The 15,351-nt window shown below is 38.4% G+C and overlaps 1 protein-coding gene and 1 pseudogene across 3 annotated transcripts in view; both read right to left on the bottom strand.

Annotated features, from left to right (window-relative positions):
* Positions 1–15,351, bottom strand: part of ANGPT1 (angiopoietin 1) — a 245,546-nt gene that overhangs the window by 14,949 nt on the left and 215,246 nt on the right. The gene's annotated exons all lie outside the window — the stretch shown is intronic.
* On the bottom strand, positions 2,816–15,323 carry LOC118988966 (THUMP domain-containing protein 1-like; annotated as a pseudogene).

The raw sequence follows: 15,351 nt of genomic DNA on the forward strand, positions 1-15,351 counted from the left end.
TTTTTATAATTTAAAAATAACCCACCCTTAAACGCTAATTTCAGAGCCCCTTATTATTAGCTATCTGGACATTTTATTCTGCAACCTTCTTTAGTGGCTGTCTCTTCTGGCTTTTTTACAAGTAGTTTTGTCCTGGAAGAACACTTGAAAAAACTTTCAAATTAAGGGGACCATCATGGTATGTGACCTGGGAGCACCAACCAGGGCTCACAGAGTGCTGTCTCTTCTCTCGGACAAAATCTCGAGCTGAAGATTCAGAGGAGGGTTCCTCTCCCAGCCATGCCTACAGAGGGGAAATGGTATTTAATGTGTTTTTGTAGTTCTTCAAGGAGGATTTTAGTTAAAGCTTGAGAGTTATTACTATCTTTCTTCATTCTTAAGTCCAAATGACTGTGGAAACATTTCGAAAGCTCCTTTGGCAATGTGATTGTTCCAGGGTCCATTTTTTTTTTTAAATCTAAGAATCTTGTCACTTTTAAGAAAGAACATTTTCTCCAGGACCTTGCAGAAACTTATCACTTGTTCACACAACAAAAAAAGTCTGCTAAGCAGACTTGTTTGCGTAGCCGTTCCTCAGCTTCACAGCATTCAGCAAAATCTGGCCTAGTATCTTCTCACTCACCTTTTAGCTCAAGGATCCTGCTGAGAACTCTTCCTTTGGTAAGCCACTGGGTTTCTGTATGTAGAAGAGCTATGTGCTCTCTGTTCATGTTTTAGTTTTTTTATTGTTGTTCAATTATGGTTGTCCCAATTTTTCCCCCATTGCCCTCTCCTGCTCCACATACCTACCTCCCACCCCTTGACGCCATCATTCTCCACCCTGCTGTCCATGCCTGTGGGTCCTTTATACATGTTCCTTGACTAGACTCTGCCTTCTTTTCCCCTGTTATCCTTCTCCTCCTCCTCTCTGGCTACTGTCAGTTTGTTCCGTGTTTCCACATCTCTGGTTCTATTTTGCTCATTTGTTTTGTTCATTAGGTTTTTTAAAAAAATATCCTTGCATAAATCTGTCTTGAATCAAGTTAACCATTTTTGTAGCATTATCCAGAACTTTCTTCATTTCATCAGAATTTGTTTATATCAGCACCTCTCTGTGCAGAAAAGCAGTGTGCTGTAACATCAACATCAGGAGTTAGTTTTTTAGAAATCAGGCAAAAGCCTGTCACAGAGCCAACCACTGCTGGGCACCAGGAGTATAGATGACAGACTTTTGTTTCTCAGATATGAAGACCTATGACATTTATATTGGCTTTTGTTTTGGGAGGCTCCACACAGCAGAAACATTTTCTTCAATTTCATTCATCATTTACAAATCATGCAAATGCTATAGCATGTCAGATATTGAACTCTGGACTTGTCCCCCCAGGTTGAAAAGATGTTTCTTTTCAGTTAATTACATGAAACTTCTTTAGCATCATACAATGTAAGTCAATTTATTAAGTTGGACTAAAGTCTTTTCAATTTCTTTTACTTCTTTCCCTGGTATTTTAATGTTGATATTATTAGCTTCTTACCAACTATGTGAAATTTTCTTTTCTGGAGTAAGTTCTTCTACTCGATGATTTGCTGGATCTTTTCAGCAAATGCAATTTTTCAAAGAAAAGCTTTATTGTTTTCATATTCCAAGGGCCATTTAAAATAATTGGCATCTTTACTTATCAAATAGGGGTGATTTATAGTTACAAGTGCTGGACCAAATGCCAGGTTGTAAGTTGCATTCCACAGAGACAATATACCATAGAGTGGGACAGCTTGGATTATAAGTCCATGTAAAATCATTAAAAGGCAGCTTTCACTGTAAAGAAAGAATCTCTTTCTGTTCCTTGTTGCACTAGTATACTGAAGTAACTCAGAAGACCAGGTCTTCGCACTTGACCTTACCAGCAATGTCTGTAGTTCTGTGCCCAGCACGGACTTCTTCTATTTCACACCTCACATTCAAACACTATAGCATGGGGCCATCAGATTTGTTTGTGAGAAACAAATCTTTTTTTTATTCTTACATATTATTTTTTATTTTTCACCTTTATTGATATATAATTGACAAAAATTGTATACATTTATGGAGTACAACTTGATATTTTTGTGAAATAATTGCCACAATCAAGCTAATGAATATATCGGCCAGGTACTATAAGAAACAAATCTTAATAAATCTGAAAATGGGCTATTATAATAGCAGCTAAATGAGAAATCAGAAAAAAGTACAAAAACTCCACAAAAACAATTCAGTTCTAACCTGCAGGACCCATGCTTTTGCAATGGTTACAGCAAAGTGGTTGAGGACAGCTGAGTTCCAATGCACACAAGTTTCATCCTTAGAATAAAAATTTCCCTCTCAGGTCATACAAGGTGAGCAAAAGTAAATTTACAGCTGTTTGTATGGAAAATAACACAGTAATTAATAAATAACAGCACAAGAATAAACTTCGTGTTTTGCATATTCACGACCGTAAACCTAGTTTTGCCCCACCGTGTAGGTTAGAGCTCCCTCACTCCCATACGCCAGTTGGCAAGGCAGAAGGAGAGGCTGGGGAAGGTAATTGAGAGGGAAGGGCCAATATCACACTCTGACCACACTCCCCTCTGTGTAATAGTGGTCACTAATCATCCACACTTCTCCTAACTCAGCCAAATGTATGGGGGCCCACTGCACAATGCCATGTCGGTCTGAAAAGATCTCTAACGCGACTCTAACAGGGCTGCTCAGTCACTGTTCCCCCCTGTAGATTCAGCATTGTGCAGCACAAAAAGTTCAAAAACAGTATTTTCAGTCATACTTTTATATGGAATCCCAGCGATATCTCACAGAATCTCAGTTGAGAAACTCCCCCTCCAACACAAATGATTTTTTTTCATCTGAGAGGTCATTTTCATTTAACTCAGATCCTTTATGACTTGACTGGCCAGTTCGGGTACAACTCCTCCTTCATTGTCTGACCTGTTCTCAGATATGGCTTTTGTCTGTTCCAGCCCCTCACTATTCCCTGGTACCACCTGCTGGTCATTTCCCCCTTTCTGCCTGGTCATTTTGACCTGATCCTTCACCAGACTCCAGTTTAGCGTCTTTCCCATTTCCTGCTTGCACTGCCCACTTTGGGCTAAGCTGTGGCAGGTTCTTAGGGCTCTTCACCACCTCCTGGAGGTTATATTTTCTAAACTGTGTGTAATCTGTCCCAACACTCAGGCAGGAGACAGCTTTAGTGGCTTCTACCACCACTGTGTACTGTGGATTGGTAGGGTCCACTTTGTTTTGGGGATTGAATCATCCTACTATTCCCACCAATTCTTTGATAACTTTTCTATTCATGTGACTATTATTTGGAGATTTGTATACAATGTAAAATGTCCCTTTATTGGGAGCTTTAAATCAGGGTTTTGAAAAAGATGTTTCTCATATCTTCTAATAAACCTTGCATGTGCCTGATATGGTTAATATTTGAAAAATAACCTGAGTCTTCTTCTTGGTTTTGCACATATCTTGGAGAATACAATGCATCAGTTTCTCAGGTTCTGTCCCAAGCATCCTAATGAAGACAATGGTATTCGCTCCAGTTTCCAATGATTAGAATTTTCTCAGCTTCGTCTTTGTAGAGGCTTTAATGTAATCAACTTCTTTCTTCAGGGCAGCCACTATGTCATTGTCTTCTCCCTCACTTCCAAAGGGCTGATGATCTCTGTCTATAAACTTCCCAGCCTATTCCAGTCATCACTGTATTTGTTGGGAAGGCTGTTGACTTCCTACATGCACTTGCCCCTGATACGTTCCTGTTGCAGGTGAGGAGAATGCCACGTAGCCCAGGTCCCAGCTGCCAGGGCCAGACACAGCTCTGGAGTCCCTACTCCTACTAGTGTGAGCTGGTTACCCTTTCTCCCTTCTCTGAACTCAACCCTTCCAACAACCTGCTATAAGATCCATCTCTGCAAAACCAAAAGGAAACAAGAAAGGAAGGGAGGAAGGAAGGAAGGCGGAGAGATAGGAAGTGAAAAAGGGAGGGGAGGAGAATTCTAAAATTACACAAAGACTCCATGGCTTGTGTGCTTGCTGTTTAGTTCATGGTGCATTCTCAAACTTATATGGTTCTACTAATGCAGGATCAATGAAAGAAAAATGGGTGTACTTTATTACTTAAGCATTAATGTCTGTACAAAAAGAATGCTTTTTAGATGATCACTATAGCATATTACTCACTGTATTAATTTTGAAGACTGATGATGTACTGAACATTATTATTAACAGCAATAGGAATAACAATTCTCACTGACTAAGAACTTGCTCTGTGCCAAACACTCTGCTAAATGCTTTGCTGCTGTTATTAAATTTAATTTTTTTGTGAAATCTGTGAAACGGGCATCAATATTCCCGTTTTGCATAGCAAGGCTTAGAGATGTTACTTAAGCTGAAATTTAGCACTGCTTTTAAAACCCAAACTCTGCATCATTATGCATTCATTCCCTACACAAATGTTTGTTGAGCATATACTATATTACAGAAATTGTTCTAAACACTTCAGATAAAGCAGCCAACACAACAGATTAAAAAAAGTCCTGAGGGTCTTGCTTTCTAGTGGTACCCTTAAAATTAAGTTCAAAATCCCAATAGCTTAACTTCAAATGTGGCATTCATGAAGAAACCTCACCTTACTCTCTATTTCTTATGTAAAATCAACATTAACCCTGACTGGGAGCTTTCCCACAGTTGTACTTACAACGAATCATTTGTGAAATAAGCCTTTGCACTAGGGCTAGAAACTTTTGTTTCAACAAGCATCTCAGATTCCTCATATCATTCAAGGAGAACATTTTGAAGAATCTTGTTCTAGAATTAGAAAGAAAACTACTGCACAAATTACAATAGCTGCCTAACATAGTTCCTAGTCTGATGTCTGCTCATTTCCTAGTGATACTGCACACCACTTTCATATGCAGCCGGCACTTTGAGCAAATACAGACTCGCTCAGGTCACTCAGTAGCTCCTTAGGGCCCGGAATAATCAAGCAGTATCATTGCCAGTAGTGTCCATTTGACACGTGAGGTCTTCTCTGGTTCAGACTTTACCCCTCCACCCAATTCGACCTACTCCGCCGACCACTCTGCTCCTCTGACCTTATCCATATCACCTAGCAATACTCTCTACAAATCCATGTATGTGATCACTTCTGCGCTGGGCAGAACTTCGTATTTCTGAACCCTATCCATCCACAGTACAGCTAACAAGTAACTCATATCTCTGTCTCAGGGAGACACTGCTAGGACCCAGGGCAGCTCTGAACGAAACTTTACATTACTATTGAACAGACATACTGAAGACCGATTACCCTTTGGAGATATATTTTGATTTGTGCTTGAATCTAAGTATTATATGTGTATGTCCCTTATTACTTTGTGAGATCTGGGATTGTTTTTTAGCAAATAACAATACAATTGCATATATGTGCCAAAGCATTGTACAAAATTTCTGCAGAGATTTTTTTTAAGCCAGAGCAAAATGTATGATAATTAAACCCTAGTCAAGGTTTCTTCATTTCAATGGTTACTACAACTTGTAGTTAACAGTAGGCTGCTGGAAACTTCTAATGCTAAATTATCACATGCAAGCTGGTAATTTAAGATTTCAAGAGGTGGGCTCCTAGTCACTGGAGATGTAAAACTGTAGAATTTTCTAAGAGTAGATTCACATTTTAGGTGGTGGGCAGCCTATGTGGAGGTGGGTTTTACCAAGGAAAGTAAGGTGACAGGTTACCATTGGGAGTCCTAGGGCAGGTTTCCTGGGTGAATTCACCACCTTCCACATCAGATCTGAAGTTTTATATTGATATTTGATCACTTTCTCAGTCTCTCAGAGATAGATCCACACACAAAACTAAGGGAGACTTTTTTCAGGTCTCCATTCATAGTCAAAATAAGAACATGTGGGGGCCGAGAGCTCTGGTCTCCTTAGAGAGAATTTCATATAGAAAGCCAAATTTTTGTTAGAAACTGGTTATACGATGAACCCAGACAGAGTCAGAGGAAGATGTATGATTCCCAAATTAAGTAGCTGTGACTGTTAGCCTGACATCTGCTCCGCTGGGACTTGGTGAGGGTGACTTTAGCCCTCAGGTGTTCTTTCTACTAATGCAGGTTCTTTCTACTAATGAGTCTGATTCTTGGATTCTCTATGACTGGTGATGACTTTCCTTCTTCTTTCTTAAGGCTTGTCAATACCACTCTCCCTGCAGTAGCTTTAAGCTCACATATAGGAACAGATTTTTTAGGACACAAGGATTTTCTACAGTGTCTTTTGCAGGTAATTCAGCACAAATGTTCAAATGATATTAAGTGAATGATCGCTTTGTGCTGGGTATAGCTTATACTTTTATCCTTTCACGATAGGGTTATAGGCTAAGCCTATAACTTACAATGGTTTCTTTGTATTACCATGGCAACAGAAATACATTATTATAAATCTGGGAAGTATAGAAATAAAAAAATCAACCCAAATCTCATCTCTGAATATGTCTACTCTTGATATTCATTTGGTCAGAAATGAAATTTCATTTGATATTTCATTTAAACAGAAAATATTATTTATTTTTAAGTATACATGTAATACCTGAACATATTCTTATAAAAATTTCAAACAATGCGTGTGAAGTTTGTGCCCACAACCTCACCTCTACCTCTCTACAGGTGATCACTTATGTTGTGTGGTACCCTTGAAAACAGTTTCTCTTCATGTATAAATACAATTGAAAGTGAAATCATACTTTACATGTTTCTTTATAACACGCTTTTTATACATAATTTTATGAGCATGTTCCCATGACACATTCTTCTCCAGTATCATTTAGGAGCTATTGTATGATATCATCAATTGTTAATAAGTTTAAGGATGTCTTTAGGTATCTCTAAATAAGTATGCAACTATATATGTCAGGGCCAGAATGAAGTCTACCGTCTTTCGTTTTTCAACCTTCACCTCTACAGACCTCATCAATGATCTATGGTAGGGTGTGTTGGGGAAAAAAAGATACATTTTTCCAGCTCCATTTAAGCCAGATTTGCAGGCCAGTCTCGCAGTCCTGGCGGCTCTTCCCTGTACTGTTGCCGAAGTCTTACGGCAATGCTGCAGGCCCTGGGTCCTGCTCTTTCTTCTTTCCTCTAAAATGCATGCTCCATGGGGCTCATTCAAAAACATGTGTTTCTCCATTCTGAGGGATTTTAACCATTTACTCTGGCTAAAATCCCTCACTGTTTACAAGGATTTTGAAGACCCACCCCTCCTTTACCTTCTTTTATCTACTCCCACCCTCCCCCGACACAGTTCTCATGTCTTGTTATTTTCTGCACACATTCATCAGACTTCAGACTTACTGATCATTTGCTCACTCAAGGCAACACTCTCTCATTTCTCTACATTTATACGTTTTGTCCCTTCTTCTTAGAACACACTTTCCAGCTTTGAATAGATGCTTTGAAGAGCTGCTTTGAAATCCTACTGGTCCTTGAATGTTTCAACTATAACCTCAAAGAATATCAAAGAAATCACTGTATGATAACGCATATTGTGCATGCACTTGTGGTTTTATTCATGTTCTCCCATAATAATCTGTGAGTTCCTTCAGGCATAACCTGTGTCTTATTCATCTTTGAATCTAGAACTGTATCTAATCCAGCAGAGTAATTCAACAGTCACTGAATAAATGAATGACAGGTGTGCTAGGTAATTAATTTTCACTAGGATAGCAAGTAAAAGCTAGCTCAAATATTAATAACCTGAATAATCAAAATATACCTTGCCCATGTGTTCAGAGGCATAGCTTTTACATTTTATTTGGCTAAGTAGTCAGGATCCCACTTCCTTGCTATCCTACTCAAATAATTAAACACACACACACACTTCTCCATCCTTCTTGATCTTGTTTCCAGTTTTTTTTGTTCCTAGAATACAAAAACATGTTCAATGCATTATACTAATATGATAAAGTAAGAAAGGCTATGCCTTAATTCCTATTAGTCTTTATGTTTTATTGAATACTTTATTCGTATTGTGTGCATAGCCAAGTGATATATGAGAACAAATTCAAAATAAAAGCCTAGTTATGACAAATCTTTTAAATATAATTATTTTGGAAAGAAAAAGCCTAATAAGGAATAGAAATATTTTTAAGGACCTTCCCAGACTAGAAGAATCCTTAAAAGAAGAAGCAGAAGCAGGGAAGAGTCCTAAGAGAGTCAAATGTAAACATTGATTTATGTTTTGGTTGTTCTGATTTAAAAGTAGAAGAGACCCACAGTTTGAAGAATAATAAAGTTTCACTGTACGAGACTGAGTGGAACTTGTGATCTGTACCTATTTGCATCCACCCACCCCATGTGTGCGGCTGCAGCCCGCCACTGTGAGGCTGCTTGGGCTCTTCCGAGGCACAGGCGCCCCTCTGAGCAGTTATTCTCTTACACTGAGAAAGAGAGAGGGCGTCTCACAAAATCAGGCTTATTTTTTTTACATTATTTTAAGAAGCTTATGTAGCACTGGCTGGTGTAGCTCAGTGAATTGAGCGTGGGCCTGCAAACCAAGGGATCACAGTTCGATTCCCAGTCAGGGCACATGCCTGGATTGCAGGCCAGGTCCCAGCGGGGGACACACGAGAGGCAACCATACATTGATATTCCCTTCCTTTCTTTCTCCTTCCCTTCTCCTCTAAAGATAAATGAATAAAATCTTTTAAAAAAAGAAGCTTGTAAATGAGGACGACTATGCTTCTGTAGAATTCCACAAGAATTCTGGGAGCAACTATGCAGGGAAGGATAGGTCCTCTGAAATTTAAGGTGCTCAGCTTTCCCGAGCAGCTATTTAACTAGCATAGAAGAGCAATTATTGACCCAAATCCACCGGCCATATCTGGTTATTTGATACAGGCAAACTAGGGGCCAGCTTTTCATTAATGGCAAGCATTTTTTAATTAGATAAGAAATATTTAACTTGAAGCTCAAACAGACTATTTAGGTGGTTCTTTTTAATAGTGGTTCTGGCTCATTGCTAAAGTCCTTAGGTATATTTAACTATCCATAGCTTTCTCTGTTTTCCTAATGGTTGTTTTAAGTGGACCTTCACTTTACAAAATAAAAGTCAGTATACAGAAGGGCCAAAGTTAGCTTTGCATCTGACTACAGTGAAAGGGACCCTGAAGTGTGAATTATTACAGAGAATACTTCTCCCAGAGTAACACCATGGGAAGCTGGACATTTATTTCTTCTCTTTAGCCAGTGTAGATGTGGCTTCCATGAAAGATGATATGGCAGAAGATAAAAAAAAAAAATGGTATTACAGAACAAAGTATTTGACTTAGGGATGGCAATATAGAAGTTGCCAAAAACCAAAACCAAAATAACAACAATAACCCCAAAATATGGTTAGGTATGACCAAAAAGGCAGCCACAAAGTAAATCATGGTTTTATCTTTCTAAATCCATTTTTCCTAATAAAGGAGAAGAATTATGAATACCATTTGATCCATGACTGTAAAGACTATCAAGATTTTGATTTTCTCATTAGCATCTCAAGGTAAAATGAAACAGATAACTGCTCACTGAACTTGGTCTTGAATCTCTAGTGTTCCTTGATGAAAATGTAGTTACTCCTTTTCTCTCATTTATAAAAATTCAGTGAACATGAGGTGCATGTATCTGTTTGAGATTGTGTTTTAATTTTACTCAGACAAATATCCAGAAGTAAAATTCCCAGATCATATGGTAGCTCTTTTTAAAAATTTTTGAGAAACCATCATACTGTTTTCACAGTGGCTGCATCAATTTATCATCCCCACCCCCCAACAGTACACGAGGCTTCCCTTTTCTCCACATCTCTGTGTTCACTGCAGCACTAGTTAAAGTAGCCAACATATGGAGACAACCCAAGTATCCATCTATGAGTAGATAAAGATGCAGTACATACACGCAATTAAATATTACTCAGCTACAAAAAAGAATGAATCTTGTATTTGTAACAACATGGATGGGCCCTGCAAGTATTTGGCTAGTAAAATAAGTCAGGGAAAGACAAATACTATATGGTCTTTCTTATATGCAGACTCTTACAACAAAAGGAAATCAAGCCCATAGATACAGAGAATGGATCGGTGGTTGCCAGAGGTGGAAGGCAGTGAGAGAAATGGGGAAAGGGAGGTCAAAAAATCACAAAAATTAAGGTTAAAAAGTAATTTAAATAAATAAAAATTAAATTATATTTCTTAATTAATGTAGGACAATAACAAGATATATTATGGAAGAACAGACTTCAAAGTATACCACATGAGTCATTCTATAATTTTGTAACTTTCTTTTCTTTGAAGTAGGCAGCCCAATCTCATGGATCCAGTTTCTCACCAATTTTGTCTACCTAAGAGCCTGCTATACTTCTTACATTTGTACACCTTCACTGTATTCAGTGGGGCAGGGGCCCCTTTCATTATCCAAGGCAGTGGGAAGTGTATGTATGACAAATTGAAGTCTGGCCTCAGCTCTTTCAAATAGTAGACAGACTCTCAGATATGCGAACTTTAAAGTCTTACATACTGACCGAGCTGAGCAGATTTTACTTGGGCTCTGGGCTCTCTCCCTGCCCCCATATGGAAATAGTTTGTCTTTCTCACAATCACTTGAAGAAAATGCAAAATGACCCCCATGGTTCTCTTTCAGAGCCTGGTGTTAATGACTCCATCTGACAGTTTCCCAACACTGCTGTCTTTGGGTTGCTGTTCCACAGCTGTCTCTGCGTTAACCACCCACCCTGCCCTGCCCCTGCCCTTCTGAAAGGGCTGGGCACCATTGCAAGGACGGGCAGCGCGGCACGTCTTTGTGAAATGAGTTTCAATGACACAGGTAGCATCTTCTGATAAAAACAAAGACAATACTTCTCTTGCCAATCTATATTTAGAGAAAACACTGTTTGCCTTTCTGTGGACCTTTAGTAATATTAGTGTTTGTTCAGTGTTAAAAGACAACATTGGGAGGTATACAAATAATTAGTATTGTAGGGAAAAGGGTATGTATGCATGTCTTAGCCATCTTTGTGAACTCCATATACTATATTTGTAACAGGCATTCAATAAATATTTACTGAGTCAGTTATGAACTAAGAGTTCAACTTGTTTGGAATTTAAGTTTTATTAATCTCAAGAGATGGCTTATACATGGTAAAATTTTAACTCCCAATAATGTTTTACAATTCAGGTCCCATGAGCATTTTTTTCTGATTTGAAATATCAATGACTTAATGGTCTCCTCAAATTATATTGGGGACTGCCCAATGAGGATGGAATTAGTCTGTGCCTGCTGACAGATGTTTAAAGAAATAGCTCATGGAATAACCCATTAAAATAAATACTGGAGAGTTCATATGAGAAATGAGAGCATCGAGTTTTACAAAGAGACCTGTATCTGTACCTGTGTCCCTTCAATGGCATAATTCCATCTGGAACCTGGGCATTCATTTAAAAAATGTTTCAGGAGATTTTGTCTTCTTTATAAGAGGAGAGAGGATTTATTTCTAACGTTCAAGTTTAGGACTGTGACCTCTGTCAGAGGAGGCCCTATGGAGTCTGTGTCATCACGTGCAACACTGTTTTTTCCACGCTGCAGATACAGGCTGGTCCTCTATTGTTCACAAGTAAATGGAATTACTAAGGCATTTGCAAGAGAATGAGAATGCGAGAAAATGATAGAAAAATATATGAATCAAAGTGCACCTATGAAACAATGAGCAAATAAATGCTTATGATAGATAGTTGGAGGTAAATGATCTATACTCATAAATATAAATCTATAAGTAGAAGAAAAAGCTCAAAAGAAGTTTTAAGAGACATTTTTTCCCCTTCCTCTTGCCACTCCCAATAAAATGAATAAATAAACAAAATAGCTTCTGAAGACTATACTTGTGTCTTCAGAGACAGTATAACAGAACAGAGTTTGGAGTTTAATTGCCTGGGTTTGAAACCTAGCTCTTATTCTTTCTGACCCTTAGTTGTGTCATCTGTAAAATGGCTCTAATAATAGTAAAGTCACAATCCTGATTGGGAAGATTAAAGAAGGTAATACATATGAAGTTCTCAAAAAACTGTCACATGTAGAGTAAATACTTGGTGAATATTAATGAAAATAGACAAAGAAACTAAACTTCCCTAACCAATAACCATAAAATATGTCATAGCTCAGTAAACACGAGTTTTATGAATGACACTGTTAATTAGACCACTGTCAATTTCTGTGACATTGATAGCTATATGTAAGCGTACTGAAAGTAATGAAAATAATGAGATAGAGACATAGATAATTAAGACCTGCATTAATTAAGACCTGCAGGCAATAAACTGGAGAAATTAAATATGAAAAAGATCAATTTTCTCAAATCCATAAGGCCCCATTTCTTTTGAATTTTTTTTCATTTTATATAGAGCAAGCAAACACCAAGTACAAAGAACAAGAAATGAAAGGGCCACTTTGCTGACTGATAACCAAGACTGAAGTCTACTTTATTTCAAACCCAAATGCCCAACTAATGATCCTTTAATTCAAATGTTTATTTTTCAATAAGTTCGATTTCTAATCTTTTGAGAATCCAAGTTTTTCTTGCCATATAATAGGTGGCTTTATTGGCTGAACCCACCATGTGTTTTTTTCTTTCTTTACCCCTATTTGATACTGCAAAAAATCTTTGAAAGATCACCCTCGATGACCTACCTCTAACTCTCACCTGTATTTTCTGAAAGATTTTTCTTTATCATATTCCATCCTTCTTAATTGGTGTCATTTGTTCTCAGATGAAATTGGATCATTGGGGAGTCCCCAGAATTTGGTTATATTGACCTCACCATTATGCTAGGAAGGTGTACATTATTTCATTTGCTTCTTAAGCTTCAGATGCCCTGAGGCAAACACATTATATGTCTTTGCTCATGGTCTGTGGAAGTTGCACAAGTGTGAAAAAAATGCTTGAAATACTAAGGGTCATGGAAATCTGCACAGTTTTGGGAAAGGTAAATTTCCCAAGTTGCAGAAAACATCAGCCCTAAAATGAAAAATTCAGAAAACCCAGTTTCATTTTTCTCTGATTCTATTATGAACATTTTATATATTAGTTCTATTATACATACATATATTGTACACTAATTTTTCATCTACTACAGTCTTTTTATTATTATTTTTTATCCTCACTTGAGGACATTTTTTCATCGTTTTGAGAGAGAGAGGAAGGGAGTCAGGAAGGAAGAGAGAGAAACATCAACTCGAGAAAGAAGCATCAATTGGATGCCTCCCATACCTTCCAGGACCAGGGGTTGCAGGCACCCTGACCAGGTATCCAACCCACAAGCCAGGCCTGTGCCCTGACTGGGAAGCGAGTCTGCAACTCTTCAGCTATGGGATGATGCTCCAACCAACTGAGGCACACCGGCCAGGGCTCATCTATTTCTAGTTTGAAGGTATATATTTTAAAGTTTCTCCCCTGACTTACAAATTAATACAATGTAGAACTTTGATGAATATTTATCAACCATCTAGTTCTTAAATTCTTGACACTGAGAACAATGACTGCTATTTCAAAACCCTAGTAAAATAAAGTCCTCAGTGTTTCTCAATGACATGAAGATGGCATATGTTCAAAACTCATGATAAATTCTTCCTCCAAAGAAAATAGAAAACTCACATACTGTTATCTCTGAGTCCCTTTGCATAGTGACGAGAGAGTACACTGTATTCTGTAAATTAAAAACAAAGCTAAACTAAACTAAACCGACCTATTTTCATGAAATCTGTGACAATGAAACCATATTTCCCAAAGCTCAGAAATACCATTTAGTGATCTGTCTTTAGTTCTAAATAAAATAAAGTTCTCTCAGTATTCCTCTTCTTTTCTAAGAATACATTAAAAAATTAGTGTCAAAATGAATTACATGGCACCAAGACCCCTGTAAAAATTACAGTCTCTTAAATGTATTTCAATTCCCTTGGCATCATGGGTGGCTGATTGTTAGCTCCAAGTGAGCAGCTTGTGGACTCGACCCTCCCCTGGTGCCTAAAAGACCAGGCCAATGGCCATCTCAGAGCATTTATGGGTTTGCTTCTTTTACCAAAAATTAAGTCAAGACATTGTAAAACTTGTGACTGGAATTAGTGACTTTTTAAGTATAAACATGCTCAAGGGAGGTAGGCTTGTTCTCATTTTTCTTTCTGTTTAAAAAGCAGCAAGAAACTTTCTTTCCAGCATCCTCAAGGGGAAGAAGAGAGAGAGGAGAGGGTGAGTAGAATTTTGAAAGCCATTGACAGACGTTGTCTGAGGTTTCTTTGCAAAGAGGAAATACTTTCTCTTGTTATACTTGGACAACGTGCTGCTATAAGTTCTACAAACGCGGCTCCAGCATGCATAAGCAGATTCCTCTGTTGACCGGAATCATCAGGGTGCTTCTTTCTCTCCACGCCTGCTATAAGATAAGAGTCCACACTCCCTATCATGGAATATGGCCCGCTGTTTTCTGCAGCACAGTGAACCCCTGCACAACAAGACACTTGCTATTCCCGAGGCAGGCTCCTTCTCCTTCTGGGTCTCTGTTCACATTGTTCCTTCTGGCTGAATGTAAAGACCTTCCTCTTTTGCCACCATCCTCCATACGAGCACACATTCCTCACGAACACTTACTCACATTTCACAAATCTCCGAGGATTTCCTTGGTGAAGGCTTTCCTGGCCCCTTCACTCTCTTCCAATGTACCCCATTCAGACTAAAGCCCAGTGGACTGACAACTTGTCATTAGTGCCCAAAGATAGCCTATTTATAAGGGTTCCTACCTAGGGACTGTGAGTGTGGAGCTGAATCACACATGAATATAAGCAACATATTGGGTTTGTTTATTTATTCTAAAGAGAAGATCCATTGCTCCATTAAATCTTTAAAAAGGTAATTCCTTGATCAAAAAACAGGACAAACCCTGGCTGGTGTGGCTCAGTGGACTGAGCACCAGCCTGAGAACTGAAGGTTGCTGGTTTGATTCCCAGTTAGGCCTGGGTTGTGGGCCAGGTCCCCAGTTACAGTTGGGGGCACATGAGAGGCAACCAATAGATGTTTCTCACACACATCAATGTTTCTCTCCCTCCCTTTCTCCCTTTCCTATCCTCTCTCTAAAAAAATAGATAAAATCTTAAAAAAAAAAACACAAAACAGGACAAAACAAAAAACCCCAACCAGGCACGTTAATCCATACTGCAGCTAGAAGTTCTGTTTCAAGCCAACCATCCCATGTCTTTTCTCTGTTCTCCAGAACTACTAGCCCAACAAGACCAACAAGCATGGCGTCTCCTTCTAGTGTCATTGAAGTG

This window comes from Sturnira hondurensis, unplaced genomic scaffold (assembly GCF_014824575.4).
Source record: "Sturnira hondurensis isolate 20B ecotype Veracruz unplaced genomic scaffold, ASM1482457v3 Scaffold0006413, whole genome shotgun sequence".
NCBI classification, from domain to species: Eukaryota; Metazoa; Chordata; class Mammalia; order Chiroptera; family Phyllostomidae; genus Sturnira; species Sturnira hondurensis.